A 15,317-nucleotide genomic window follows, 5' to 3' on the forward strand; every position below is an offset into this window, starting at 1 on the left:
CAGCATGTGACCCTTCTGCTAGAACATTTGCACCAGCTGCCCATAAGCTATCAAGTCAGGTCTAAAGCCCCAAACAACTTGGATCCAGAATACCTTTAGGATCACGCAAGCCATTAAATCTCAACTTGACCACTGAGGTCGTTTGGAGGAGGGCTGTTAGTTGTCCTCCGTGTTAAAGAGGCCCAAGCCATGCATCTAATGACAAAGTCCATCTTTCCATCTAACCTTGGTCTAATGCTGCCCTGTGGATAGCTCAGTTGGTAGAGTATGAGACTCTCAATCTTAGGGTCGTGGGTTCGAGCCCCGTGTTGGGCAAAAGATTCTTGCATTGCAGGGAGGTGGGCCAAATGGCTTTCGTTGTCCCTTCCAACTCTTCAGCTCTATGATTCTGACATGTCCTGGCAATACTGTTGTCAGAGCAAAGACCTCGAATCCACCCGAATCGTAGGAAAGGAAAAACAGAATTGCACCTGCAAAGTATAACTACTTCTGCAAGGTGGGGCAGATCTGTCAGAACTTGGCAACCCTTTTTTTTAAAAAAAGAAATCAGAATGCTCGAATTGGCTTTCCTAGATCTTCTTTGATGGTGTGCTTTAACGCAGGGGCCTTCAGAGTCTCTCTGTGCCTATATGAGGGCACTAAAGGGGGAAAAATATGACAGATCTGGAGGAGCGTTGACACTGGATGAGGAAGGACCTAAATCATTTTCAATACCTTTTCTCTAATCTAAAAGACAGATGTTGAAAACCAAATTCTGCCACCAAGACTCTGACGCAGTAACAAATGGCAAAGTGCTGCCGGCTCGTTGCAAGGGCCTGGAAATAAATTTGGAAGTTATTATCGAGGAATTCCCCATGGCCTTCAGTTCAGTGCATGCCTGTACTGAGGAGGGGGAGAGGGAAGGCAAGTAGTGCTGCCAAATATACACAATATAAATCAAAGGAGATAGCATTATTGTATATAAAGGAGTTAGACGGTACCTGGGGTACGATAAACCACAGCAAACATCTCACCTTCAAAATGATGTAAGTGCCCCTAAGGGTGTGATACGGAGGAGACATATAGGGTCCCCAAAGAGTTTGAAGAATCTAGGGAACTTGCGCCTCCCTCCAGTGCAACAGTCAAAACTTCTGGAGACCATATTTATTTAAACTTCTGTGGCAAAAGTGAAATTGGCAGCCTGGCCTCTCCCTGGTTTCTCAGTGTGGGTTCAGTGCCAAACCCAGATCATTATAAGACTCTGGTCTTAACGGTCTTATAGCCTCTCCCCTTACATGGTACTATTTCCCTCTTAGGAATAGGAGGTAGAGAATAATCCCCCCCAGCTCACATTTCAAAGCTTCCTGATTTGCACTTCCCAAAACAATATGAGAAAAGAAACACAGACAGCCTTTGAAACCCACACTTCTCCACATTTTCTCTGCATTTTGCGCTGCCATTCTCTGGCCAAGCAAAATCCAGCAAGGGAAAAGTTGGGTGTCAGTTAACCTGTTGGGACATCCTCATTGTTTCATCCCAGTTCTGAACTTCTTGCCCTGCTCCTGAACTTCTGTGTTGCGACACCTGAGCACTGTGTCTGCTGGTGAACCTGTACCCTTACCTGCCTCAATAAAGACCTCTCTCTCACTTACAAGTAAGAGTCCCCCTGGTTTCCCCCATTTGGGTGTAGCAGGGACTTCTGGTGCAACAGACGATGGGGCCAGTTGGTGCATGATGGTAGGAGGGGAAGTGGAAATTTGCAAGAGGAGTGTTTGGCCCTGACATTTGTTCCTGGCTTCCTAAATCACAGTTTATGATGCTTTGGACAATTGTCCAGACTGGACCATTAAATCTCATTAAGTTCTATCTGCCGGTAAATAGGCTGGAAAGTCCTGCATCGTCAGGAGGAGGAAAAACTTGCTCCCTCCGTTCCCTCACAGCAAGAAATTAAGCTGCTTTGCTTAAAAAGAAGAATTTTCAGCTGCTAACTGTACGCCTGATTTTCTGTTTTTTGCAGCGTCTTCCTGGAGGTTTCAGGATCAGGAGTCTTATGGGTGTTCACTGTTTTGGTGTGCTTAATATTTGCTTTAAAGTCTGAGGAAGGGGAAATTAATGAAAGTAGTACACAGCAGGGAGAAGCTATGAGCCTGGAAGAATGCGTAAGCAGAGTCTAAGCTAACAAACACCATAATTAGATCTTGCCATGCCTTGTTTGTTTGGGAATATGAATACATTATTATGGAAGATTAGATGTAATCACTGATACCTAGCGGCTTGTACCTCTGCATGTTTGACTGAGAAACGAGGGCTTAAGATGCACAGAACGTAGCTTCTATCTCCCAGACTCCTGGATTCTATGACGAGGTTGATGGAGAAGAGAATGAAGAATATAGAAAGCAGACTCATATTGAGCCAGACAATTGCTCAATGTTGACTGGCAGCGCCTCCTCGGGCTTTCAGATCGAAGATTCTCCCAGCCCTACCTGGAGATTCTGGGAAGTGAAACCTAGACCTTCTGCATGCAGAGAACATGCTATACAACTGAGCTACAGCCCATCCCTTATGGCAGGCATGTCCAACTTTAAGTAGGTTGCGATCTATGATCCAATATAAAAACTAGCAATGATTTACCACCCAGGGATGAGGTCTGTCACGCAAACTGCAAACACTCTGCGGATCCATAAGTGTGCCGATGTCTGTTGGCATCAGTTGCTGGCAAAAGCTCCCGATCGACCAGGAGGGAGAGAACATGTCAGTCGGGCATGTGTCTTTACCAGGGTCCTACTTGAGTGTAGGACAAGCTCCTGACAGGGTGCAGGATGGGTGGGTGGGTGCACACCGCTGGCTGCTTCCCCTGAGAGGGTAGGTATGGGGGCAGTGTGGGCTGGTGGGCACTGACTGCTTCCCCCTGCCATGGCAATAGTGGGTGCAGGGTTAGTGGGCGCAAGCCCTGGCAGGTGTGGGTGTGCACATAGTGTCAAAACAGCCTGCCTCCCCTGAACTCAGGATGAGGTGGCTGCTGCTCAGGAACGCCTTTAGTGGAGGGGGCATGGCGATCGACCAGAATTCATTCCAGGATTGACTGGTTGATCATGACTGACGCTTTGGACAATGTCTGCTTTAGATATTTGAAGATGGCTATCATAGCGCCTCTCACTCTCCTCTGCTGAAAATCCAGGTGCCCCCCCCATCTTATATTTGTGCAGAGGTTGAGTTCCAGCAGACATTGTGGTAGTTGAAGTGTCCCATGACTACTGTACGCTCCTTTTTCACTGTCTGCTAATCTGCTTAGTTTTAGAACCAAGCCCCTCCGGATCCAAAAGGACCTTGAGACAAATGAACCAAGTGTAACTCAACCCTGGATAGTCCCAGGTCAACTGGAGGCCAATCCAAAGTGCCAGACTGGGCCCAGATCATGGTGTTTGTGTGTGTGTAATGCAACGCTGTGCATATTTATTTGCAAGTAAATCCCAGCGATCTTAATAGAACTTCCTCCTGGGTATCAAGCTTTTTCATATACACACCTGCCTGTTCTCTCTCTCTCTCTCTCTCTCTCTCTCTCTCTCTCTCTCTCTCTCTCTGTGTGTGTGTGTGTGTTTAAAGGATTATTCTTTGACTTGCATTGCTAACATTGCAAAATCAGGCATATAACACATCAAATGCTCTTAAAATACATTGCTGGGGTGAGAATTTAATCCAAAAGAGGGTCTTTAAAGTTTATCGAGCATTCCTCCTATTTGAAATCCTCTAGCCTGCATACAACCAAAAGCAGAAGAAAAATCAGCTCTGTGCCTGACCAAAAGGAAGCCGCTTGTCGTGGTCCTCGTGTAACCTAATGCAGGTTTTCTGCTCTGCATCCAGCAAATGTTGGTGGTTGCATTCTTGACTGCTTGAAACGTTAAGCATTGCCTGAGATTCCTCCAGGGTGCGATTTCCAAGACGGAAGGCAGTCAGGTGCTGCTGTGACCTTATGCACAGATATAAAACACCTTATCTTCCTGCTCTCATCTCCAGGGCTGCCTTCATTCTTTACAGAGAGTTAGAATGATTTAAACCACCTGCCTCACTTCCTCTTCCTCGATCTATTCCCGCATCCCATTCCAGGTTTCTTTTCCCTGTTTGGAAAGAAATTGTAAATAAACAAAAGCTCCGCTTGCTTCAGAGATATATTGCGAGCTGCACCTGCTTCTTTCATGTTGCAAAGGAACAGTTCAGGTGCTTCGCTTGCCATTTGCAGTACGAACATAGAAACCTGCCATCTAGCTGAGCATTATTTGCATCAACCCTTGGTGGCTCTCCAGGGTTTGAGGCTGGGAGACTATCTCTGCCCTACCTTGGAGATGCTGGAATTTTAAGGAGTGAAGTCGAGAACTGCTTTCTTGGAAGGAAAGGTGAGAACTTAGAATTTAATAAACAAAAGTTGCCACGGATTGTGCGAAGGGAAAGGTTAGCTTTAGAATTAATTTCATTTCCCTCTTACAGCAAAGCCCCCAGATTAAAATTGCTTGGTAAAGCAAACAACCAAAATTTATGCCCTTAGACGGCGGATCTGCCTATTAAAATCTGCCCTCGCTAATTAAAACCAGCCTGCGCCGATCAGTCAGGTAAAGCTTTCATTGATTAATGAACTGGTTTTGGGTACTACAAGAAGCACAGAATTGTTATTCGAAAGAGTAAAACCATCACCTTAAATGAAGAGCGGTGGTGGTAGAGACGCAAACTGTAGAGTTGTGACTGTAATTCACAGATTCATTGCCCATAGTCATCTGCACTACCCAAAATGAAAAACCTGTCTCTCTCTCTGCCCAGGGAGTATATAAAGTTGATGCAGAGAGATCCCTGCCACGCTCAATGATTTAGAGCATCATTTGCACAGGAGCAGCCTACACAGCCGTCGGATACAGGATGCTTCAGAGCCGTAAACTCTGCTTTATAGGGAAGGGACTTGTATTCCCAGTTTGCTTTGATTTATGCACAAATAACTGGGACTTTATGCAAAACAACAACAACAAAAAAACAAAAACCCACCAATAACTGTTCATAGCTGTCAACTCTTCCCTTTTCTTGCAAGGAATCCTATTCAGAATAAGGGAATTTCCCTTAAAAAAAGGGAAACGTTGACAGCTATACAACCGTTGATGAGAAATCAGGAAGTGGTGGCAGGAAGAACTTAACCTACACACATGGCTGAGTTTTCTGGGTTCGTGATACAGAATGGCATCACTGTAACTTTGCCACCATTCCTAATTCACACCATCCGGAGATTTGCCAATCGGAAAACAGCATGAGCTGCTCCAGCAAGAAGGAGCTGGGCGGGATCCAGGAAGTTGAAGCTCCTGGGGCCACCAGAGCAGGATGGACCTGCAATCTCGTGGAGAGTCCGAACTGAGGTGAGACCGCGGCTGCAAAGCAGCCAGGAGGCCAAGAACTTGGGAAAGCAAGAAGCTGAAGTTCAACTTCTTTCAAAGTTGGATGTTCTTCTACAGTGGAAATAGCTCACTTAAAACAGGGAGGCAAAGACAAAGCAGATTTTCTCAATGGGTTGCTTGACATATAGGAGTAATATAGGAGTAATTGCTGGAGTTGAGCTGATGCTGGCCTTTGGGCTTTGCAGTTTTCTCTGCAGGCTGCTCCTCTTTTGGACAGTTCTTTGGAGAAGGGTGCAATGTTCGTCCACAGTCTTGCCACGCTATGAGTGAAAGCCAGAGCTTTGACCGTGTTTAATTTCTGCAGCCCTGGACTAACAGGAAGTAGACCAAAGGGTGAGGACATAACGTTATCAGGAAGCAAGTGCCAAGTAGCCAGCACCTGAAACAGGTGTGTGTGTAAGACATCAGGACGGCCATTGTAGGAAACAGGAAATTGGACTAGATATGCTTTTGGTCTGGTGCAGCAGATAAGAAAGTATCAAGGTGGTTCTGGGCTGGTGTGGCTTGGAGTACACTTATGCATCGGGAGCCAGTGTAAGGCACAGAGAGAACAAAGGTACTCTTATTATTATTTTATGGTGTGGGTTAAACCACAGAGCCTAGGACTTGCCGATCAGAAGGTCGGCAGTTCGAATCCCCGCAACAGGGTGAGCTCCCATTGCTCAGTCCCTGCTCCTGCCAACCTAGCAGTTCGAAAGCATGTCAAAGTGCAAGTAGATAAATAGGTACCGCTCTGACGGGAAGGTAAATGGCATTTCCGTGCACTGCTCTGGTTCGCCAGAAGCGGCTTAGTCCTGCTCGCCACATGACCCGGAAGCTGTATGCCAGCTCCCTCGGCCTATAGAGTGAGATGAGCGCGCAACCCCAGAGTTGGTCACAACTGGACCTAATGGTCAAGGGTCCCTACCTATGATACCAGCAATCGGGGGGCCTGTGGCCCTTCAGATGTTGGGGAGTTGGGGTACAACTCCCACTGTCCCTGATCACTGGGCAAGTTGCCTGGGGCTGATGGGAGGCAGAGTCCAACAGGATTTGGCCACAGGCTCCCCATCCCTGCTTTGCAGAATGACATTTACGCACACGGCATGTCACTGAGTTGCATAGGCAAAGTAAATGGGGGCTTTTGCCTTCAGGGAGCTTTCGTTCACAGGCTGAACTGAGAAAATAACAGAGAGCAAGACAGACAAGGATGTGCACCAATGCAGTGATGTGCTTAACACAAGACTGCAGATAAGGTCAGACCAATCTGTCAATTTGGGTTTCTCTTCTTCCTGGTTGTACGTTCGGTTCTCCACAGTTCCGTATCAGTTTGCATCTAAATGAATGAATGAATGAATGAATGAATGAATGAATGAATAAATAAATAAATAAAGCCTTGTGAAAATTTGTCTGCATTTTAGTATGTGTTTTGCCTAATTCAGTTGTACCTCGGGTTACATACACTTCAGGTTACATATGCTTCAGGTTACAGACTCCGCTAACCCAGAAATAGTGCTTCAGGTTAAGAACTTTGCTTCAGGATGAGAACAGAAATCACGCGGTGGTGGTGCGGCGGCAGCAGGAGGCTCCATTAGCTAAAGTGGTGTTTCAGGTTAAGAACAGACCTCCAGAATGAATTAAGTTCTTAACTGGAGGTACCACTGTATCCACTTTTTTTGTATCCGCTTTTGCAGAATATGCAACATTTTGCAAGGAATAAAATGCATTTCTGTATGTCTCTCTCTCTCTCTCTCTCTCTCACACACACACACACACACACACACAAACACCCACCCCTCACACACTTTCCCCCTTTAATAACATTTTTATACACCACATTTGGTTGGAAAACTGCATTGCAAAAGTCGGAGTAGTGTCCATTTCAAAGCAGGGCTGAACTGAATTTCAGCTTGCGTCTTGTTTTGGGAAGTGTGAATTGGGTAGGTTCACATTGAAATGTGGACTAAACTGAATTTCTTCTGCATTCCTAGTTAAAGTTAGGGATGAACAGCTAAGCCGCCTTTGGGAGGAAGGATGGGATATACATTCAATTAATAATAGTAGTAGCAGCAGCAATAATAATAATAATAATTTTGCTAAGGGATTTGAAGGTAGCCTTGCTTGGGCATCCTGGAGGTATAGGCCAGGCAGTAAGGGAGGATGGACAGAGATGTTTAAGGAAGCAGCAGACTTTTGATTGGCTGATAGAGGTGGAACGTTACCTGGGGAAGATTGTAGGAAAGCTCTGTGCTAGAGACTGCATTGTAAAGAGCCCTTTTACACAATTATTGTGATTGTAGTGGAGTTGCGCCAATTGACAAACCGGCCCATTATCCCTTTCGAACATAAAGGAAAAGCTTTTCTTTTCCTGCTGATGTTTTCTGGGAGGCCTCTGAGCTTCAAAGGAAAGGAGGAAGTAAATAAATGAAAATACTCAAACTGCTGACAAACACACAATTGACTGAATTCCCACTCACCCCCACTGCCCTATCTTTCAGATGCTGCTTGAACCTCTAGAAGAAATAGATTTGAGATAGATAGAGAGAGAGAGAGAGAGGGAGAAGGGAAAGTTGATTTTCAAGTTGTCTGTGCCTCTTCATGCAAAATAGGTCAGGTATTTCAATACCAACTTCTCAGAATTTATTTCAAAATACAAAGCATTTAATGACACTTGAAACGTACACTTACCTGTACATAATCTGCTCTCCCTAAGGGAATGGATATGAACAGCATTGTTTAGTTCTGACATCCTATTTTAACCATGCATGGTAGCTACAAAAGAATCGTAAAGCATTACAATAGATTTTATGAGCTGTCTTGTACCCAACTTTGCTCAGGAATCCTAAGCAACCAAAACATGAATGCCGTTTTGAATTCAGCAGTTAAAATCTGTGCAGTTTTGAGCTTTTTGGGGCAAATTCGCCGAAAACAATGAAGTTTTTGAGCTATTTCTAACAAAAATCACTAAAGCTGACACTACCGACACAGGTCGCTATACGTCCAGATTTTCCTGGAGATTTTTGTGATTTCTATCTGGATACTGCTGTATTCCGGATATGTCCGGGAAATTCCAGTCATATGGCAACCCTATACCACCATCTGGATTCAAAATGGCAGCCAATTGTATCTAATCATAGATAGAAACCTGCTCTTAAAAGCACCTCTTCTTTACCCAACTGCCCAAAAAAGATTTTGGTTAGTCGGTTTTGCTCTTGCTGCAAGTAGAAATTGTTCTCAAGGGAAAGAAATATCTTCTGCAAATTTTTGCCTGCCTCTGCTCTAAATCAGCTGAAACAATAGAAAGGGGATGAGCAAGGAAGAATTTTTTTTACTCCTCACTAGAGATGGGGGAGAAACTTACCTAAATTAATGTTTGATATTTTATTATATTTTTATATGTGTTGGAAGCCACCCAGAGTGGCTGAGGCAATGCAGCCAGATGGGCAGGGTCTAAATAATAAAAATATTGTTGTTGTTGTTGCTGCTGTTGTTAATTTGCATATACAAAAAGCAAAACATAGCCCCTGTTCAAGATTTGTCCTTCCCCAAATGTTGCAGTGCACTTCTGCAGCTAGCCAGTGTGTAAGTTGGGTAAATCATGCATTAAATGCATATATTAGTGAAAATAGCATATAAAAATGGATTTTGCACAATTAAGCACAGTTAGCAAAACTCGTACAGTGATACCTTGGGTTAAGAACTTAATTCATTCTGGAGGTCCGTTCTTAACCTGAAACTGTTCTTAACCTGAAGCACCACTTTAGCTAATGGGGCTTCCCACTGCCACCATGCCGCCAGAGCATGATTTCTGTTCTCATCCTGAAGTAAAGTTCTTAACCCAAGGTACTATTTCTGGGTTAGCGGAGTCTGTAACCTGAAGCATATGTAACCCGGGGTACCACTGTACTAAAATGCTGGCAAATTTTCGCTCGGAAATGTGGAGAACTGAATTTAAAAGAGGAAAAATTAAAAATTGGGAGAAAACAGAATTGACAGATTCATCCACCTCCCTGCTGCCACCTCTCCAGTTTTTAAAGCATTCTCACCTGTTTCATAGGACTTGTGCTTAAACGCCACACCAAATCGCACAGCCCAGACTCAGCTTGGAGCGGGAGGTTTCCGACGGAATGGCGGAAAGCGGCATAATTTGAAAGATACAAATGTTGTTCTTCTTCTCATCTCTGGGACAAAATAGATGCCCGCAACCTTGAGGGAATGATTAGAGCTAACAATATCCATCACAGCTTCGAGGGGAGCATCCAAGAACCAAGGTCAAGTCAATGAGGAAAGCAGGCTAGCCCCGCCAAGCTCCTTCTTGATAGATTGCTTAATTATCTGAGTCCCAGGACGATGGAAAACGGCGAGTATTCCTAAGAGATGGCGCTTCGGCACCAGACTTGAAAATGGCTTAGTCAAGTATGTTGCTGCTTGGGGGGAAAAATTAAAAGAGCTGATTGGAGTGATGTCTTCAAAACAAAACAAAAAGCTGGAAGAACCGTCTCTATTTCCTACCTTTATTGACAGGCTGTTAGTGGCATAACAAGATAGAGAGGTCTCTGGGAGCTGGCACAATTGGTAAGTGCCCTGCAGGCCGCGAGGGAAGAGAAAAATGGTTGGTTGCTTCGACAGATGCTCCTCATGCAGACCAAGCAGCTGGAACCGCCTGGTGATATTCATGCCTCTGACAGAGTGACAATCTGGAGCGGGAATCTCCAGTGGATGCAGAACAGTGTCAGGGAAGTATGCCACGCACAGGCACATTTGCCATTTAATCAGCTCAACCCGACTGCCAATTAACGTCTGAGGGATTTCGAGAGCAAGGGAAAAAGAAAGAAGAGAAAAGGGAGGGACGGGAGGTTAATTTTTTTGCATAACCTTAGTTTGTACCCTTCCATGACAAACCCACTGGCCCATTAGGGCAGATAGGGCAATGCCCCACCAAGCTCGGTCCACCTGTGGTGTAGTGGTTAGAGTGTCGGACTAGGACCTGAGAGACCAGGGTTCAAATTGTCGGACTTGCGTTCGACCGAGTGATCCCTCCGGTATCACCAACGATGATTAACGACCTGAGCCTTTGATGAGGCTCCAAGCACGTTCCCCCATTACGCAGAGTATCCAGCACAGGGAAGGACAAGAAGTTTATGAGCTACATTGCTAAAGAGTTTTATTCCTAGCTACGCAGACAGAAAAGAAATATACATGCTCTCTCTGTGAGAGCAGAGAGCAACTGAAACAAAGGAAGAGGAAAGCAGTAACATCACATCCGTCTCCTGTCTTCCGTAAGACTTCCAACAGTCTGGAATGTCTCTGGAATGTAAACAGTGTGTGCTGACCATGACAGTGATTTTGTTCTTGCACCCACAATACAGGTGCTTTGTTTTGCTTTAGGTTGTTTTGTTTTTTGTTTTACTAAAAGGAAGCACGGGTTATTGTAAAGTTACAGCTTTACTTTACTTACCTCTATCCACAATGGCATTTGTTTCCATTCCTAGGACAAAAAGGAAACTATTAATGGGGTTTCCTGACTACATTCAATTTTGAACAGCATCAGTATCTTTTGTCATGACGTAAAGGTAAAGGGACCCCTGACCATTAGGTCCAGTCGTGGCCGACTCTGGGGTTGTGGCGCTCATCTCGCTTTATTGGCCGAGGAAGCCAGCATACAGCTTCCGGGTCATGTGGCCAGCATGACTAAGCTGCTTCTGGCAAACCAGAGCAGCGCACGGAAATGCCGTTTACCTTCCTGCCGGAGTGGTACCTATTTATCTACTTGCACTTGGACGTGTTTTCGAACTGCTAGGTTGGCAGGAGCAGGGACCGAGCAACGGGAGCTCACCGTTGGAGGGTGGAGGGGATTTGAACCGGAACCTTCTGATTGGCAAGTCCTAGGCTCTGTGGTTTAACCCACAGCACCATACAGACTTTATTTCCTTGAATGGAAACACTGAGTGTGTTGGGGAGGATATTGGTTTTGAGGCGGGGGAGGAGATGGTTTGCATGCTGTTTAATGGTAGAAAGGCAGTAGGAGGCCTTGGCCGTTGACAAAAATAATTGGAAATGGATTGGCGCATTGCAATCCCTATAGCCTCTTCCATGGCAAGCGCTTCCTGTGAAATGATTTTGGCTATACTGTGTCCTATCTTTATACTTTATGCCAGGTGCTTTGAAATTATTGGGCCAGCAGAAACATCTGGAAAATTGAGAAGGTACTGTGGGCCACCCATCACAAAATGGCCGTCACAAAATGGCTGCCGTGAAGGGTGTAAGAGAGGCTGAAGCAGTGCAAAGAGGAACTGAGCAAAAAGAGCAAACCATCTCTTGTGCATTGTGGATTTTTGAGGGGATGTTTACTAAGATCTTTTGCAGATGCCCTTTGTGGTATTGGCAGGCACGTTGACTCCTTCAGTTTGCTGTATAGTAGAGACCACATTTGTTTCAGGATGGTGAGGGGAATGGGAAAGTTTGGACCAGCACTGCTGAAAAACCTTGCTACATAAATATTCACATCTGGATAAAACTGAAAAGAAATGGGAAAGAGTGATTATAAATAACACAGCTGCCAGGAGGAGACTTGGGAGAAAGGCAGCACTGTTAATTCTCTATTTTCCAATTCGAATCACATTCTCAACACAACTCTTTCCACCCTGATCATCTGTTGGTTAAGCATGTCTCATTCAATTACTGAAAAGTACACAGCGGTTTCACAGACTTAAAGACACACACATGTGCAGAGCCAGTATTATTTGAAAATGCAGCTTATCATTGCTTCTTACTGACATATCATTTCTGATTTTCAAGAATCCCCAATGTAATTTGAAATGTTTACAACCCTGTGGTTATTTCAGCTCCCCTCTAATCGATCTGAAGTACATTTACAGGCCTGCACTAATTGCATTAATGACTATTTGTTCTAATTGCATGAAATGCAAACAGTAGAAAATCGTTGGCAAAAAAGGCCTTCCAGAGAGAAGTGGGACGAAGGGACAACAACTCCCAAAGAAATGAAGTTAAATTCTGATTTAGGACAGAAATAGATAATTATTACAAAAGGCTGTTCTACTCAGAGCAGGGATATCAGGAGGTAGCAATTTTTTTCCTGTCTGGGGTTTGTGGTAATCAGCACTGTTTCCATTTTGATACATGTCAGTTTCTGCTGAAACCTTTGTTATTTTGTTATTTGTCTTGTTATTTGCTATGGCTGAAACTTGTGTAATTAATTTCAATGCCTTTCAATGGAAGGGAAACGGCAAAAACAACACAACAGGTAACACAATAATTTATGTAACATTTGTAGGCTAAAACAAGAATAGCAACAAATACTGCTCATATTTGCTTGTATGATATCCATCCCTGACCTCTGATGAACTGAGGGAATTTCCACTCCCATTTTCATTTCTGATGGAATTCCCTGACATCCCCAATCCCAATGAAATTAAAGAACCTCAGTTATTCTTGTCCATTTATTACAGGGGGTCTACTTTGAGTGTGACTAATGTTGGGTAAAGCTGAGATATTTGCATCTGGAAGGGAATCTTAAGGATCTGCTGCCCCGGTAGATCCTGCCACCTGAGGCGGTCACCTCACATGGGTGACCTCATGGGTGGACTGGCTCTGTTTTTGGACTTCCACATACACCTCCTCACCTCACCACCAGATAATCTTGTAGTAGCCACATCTGCCTTACAAGCAGAAGATCCCAGGTAGGGCTGGAAATGTCCCCTGCTGGAACCTGTGGAGAGCCATTTATTTTATTTTAAATCTCTATACCACCCTTCATCTAAAGAATGCAAAAAAACACAACTTGGACAACACTGAGCAAAATGAACCAATGGTCTGACTCAGTATAGGGAATTGTCCTATGCTTCTAATACATCAGAGGTGAAGACTAGATCTAATGGGGTTAAATTACAGGGGAGCAGATTTCAGTTGTTAAGTAAGGTAAAGGTAAAGGGACCCCTGACCATTAGGTCCAGTCGTGGCCAACTCTGGGGTTGTGGTGCTCATCATGCTTTGTTGTTAAGTAACAGGCAGCTAAAACTGTCTCCCCAAATATCCACCCTTCCTTTGACTCACACACAACACATAAACAAGATATAAAATTAATAATAGAATTTTACACTTATTTTATTAGGAGCAATATTAAGATTATTCCAGAGCAATTCCTTTCACTGGCATTACTCAAAGACTCATACCCTTTTGGAACTGGGCCAGAAAACATGGTTTTTGTAAACCACAAAAGAACCAAGAACTCCAGAAACCTTCATTTCTGCACAAAATTCAATTGGGAGTGGGTGGGGGAACTTCGCAGGAAACCTCCGTCAATTTATATATTTAGACTCAGACCTCCTTACAACTTTCCTTCCCCATTTCTCTGTGCTTTGGTAAGGCTGAAATTTAAATTAAACAACTGAAGCAAACTCCGTAGAGCTTCAATAGATACGCTCCATGTGCGAAACTCAGAGGTAAGTGTTTCAAATTTTAAGTCAATTGCTTTAAAAGCCTCGTAAGGCATAAGCAGCTGAAAACAGGTAATTTGCTTTGAATCGGAGCATAACATATTGCTGTTAAAACACATCTATTGCTTGAATGTAAATGACTAAGTACTGTTACATTGTAGTTATATTCAGCAGTATTGCTGCTGAATATTTCAGGCCATAGTTACAACATAGAGAGCGCAATATGTTGTAACTATTGCAAGGTATTTCATTTGTTTTGAATATTTCAGGCAAGATATTTCAGTGCTAGATTCTAAAAATGTTGTGCTCTTAATACTTGTTTGTCCAACATACAGTCCAAACAGGAAACAATATAGAGTTCTAGAACTTAACTGAGGCTCTGTCTGCACTGTACATTTAAAGCAGTGTTCTGTTTCTTTAAACTGTCATGATCCTCGGAACTGCAGTTTATTAAGGGTGGTGAGAGTTGTTAGGAGATCCCTGTTCCCCTCAGAGAGCTCCAATTCCCAGAGTTCCCTGTTAAACCACAGTGACCACCGATAAACATCAGGCCACCGCAAAGCTAACCAGGTCCCACTGACTTTTCATAGTGCCCTCAGTGTGTAATGAAGAGGAAGATGGTTTTCCAAGGTAACCTGGTCCAGAGTTATTTGGGATTTTGTATGTAAGTAGCAGAACCTAAAAATTGCCATGTGGTTCATAGGCAGCCAGTGCAGATCCTTCAACATTGGTGTGCTATGTACCTGATAAGGAGCGTCACTCACCACCCAGACTCTGGCATTCTGAACCAGCTGCAAGGGAAGTCCCACCAAGAGCATATTGCAGTAGCCCAGATGTGATGCTACTGTAGGACATCAAACCAACAATTCATGTTTTGCCAGATGGGCACATGAAGGGGCTGAGGCTCACAGAGCTTTCCTGTAAAATTTTCTACAGAGAACTCTGTGAGATCACTTCCTTTGCCTGCCTTGGCAGGAAGCTGTAATGCTACATACATACTTCCTTCCTTCCTGGACATGTCTCCCTTTCTTCATCATGCTTCCAAGCTGACCACATGTGCATGCCTGAGATCAGGAACCGTTTTTGAACTTACATTTTGTACTTTTGTAATTTCGATAGTAGTTATCATTTTGCTTCTGTAATTGCTACTTCAAGACCTAGATTATGTAAGTAAATAATACTTTTATTTCTTCACAAAACTATGTGTGTGTGATTGTTGTTTTTAAAAGGGGGAGGGGTAATACCAGGAAAATTCAGTCTGCCTTAAAGCATCCTGGATTATTGTTTCTGGATCTAGAAGGTTAAGTCAACCTTGTCTTAGCTTCCACATTTAAGCTGCAAACAATCGTACTTTGCTGATCTCACTAGCATGAGCAAGGAAGGATAATACCTAAACATATATAATCCTCTCCTAGTGTCTAAATCCATTCCTACACTTACCAACACATGTGTTATGGTGGCCAAGTTATCCCTG

The 15,317-nt window shown here is 44.0% G+C and overlaps 1 long non-coding RNA gene across 1 annotated transcript; it reads right to left on the reverse strand.

Annotated features, from left to right (window-relative positions):
* Positions 1-3,736: 3,736 nt before the first annotated feature.
* LOC309341396 lies at positions 3,737-14,984 on the reverse strand. The gene is made up of 3 exons (XR_014156298.1): positions 14,608-14,984; positions 10,846-10,875; positions 3,737-4,094 (listed from the first exon to the last, which is right to left on the reverse strand). It is a non-coding gene; the product is annotated as an uncharacterized lncRNA (long non-coding RNA).
* Positions 14,985-15,317: the final 333 nt, after the last annotated feature.

The sequence above is a fragment of the Podarcis erhardii genome (genome assembly GCF_964252035.2).
Source record: "Podarcis erhardii genome assembly, chromosome: 4".
In the NCBI taxonomy this organism is placed as follows: domain Eukaryota; kingdom Metazoa; phylum Chordata; class Lepidosauria; order Squamata; family Lacertidae; genus Podarcis; species Podarcis erhardii.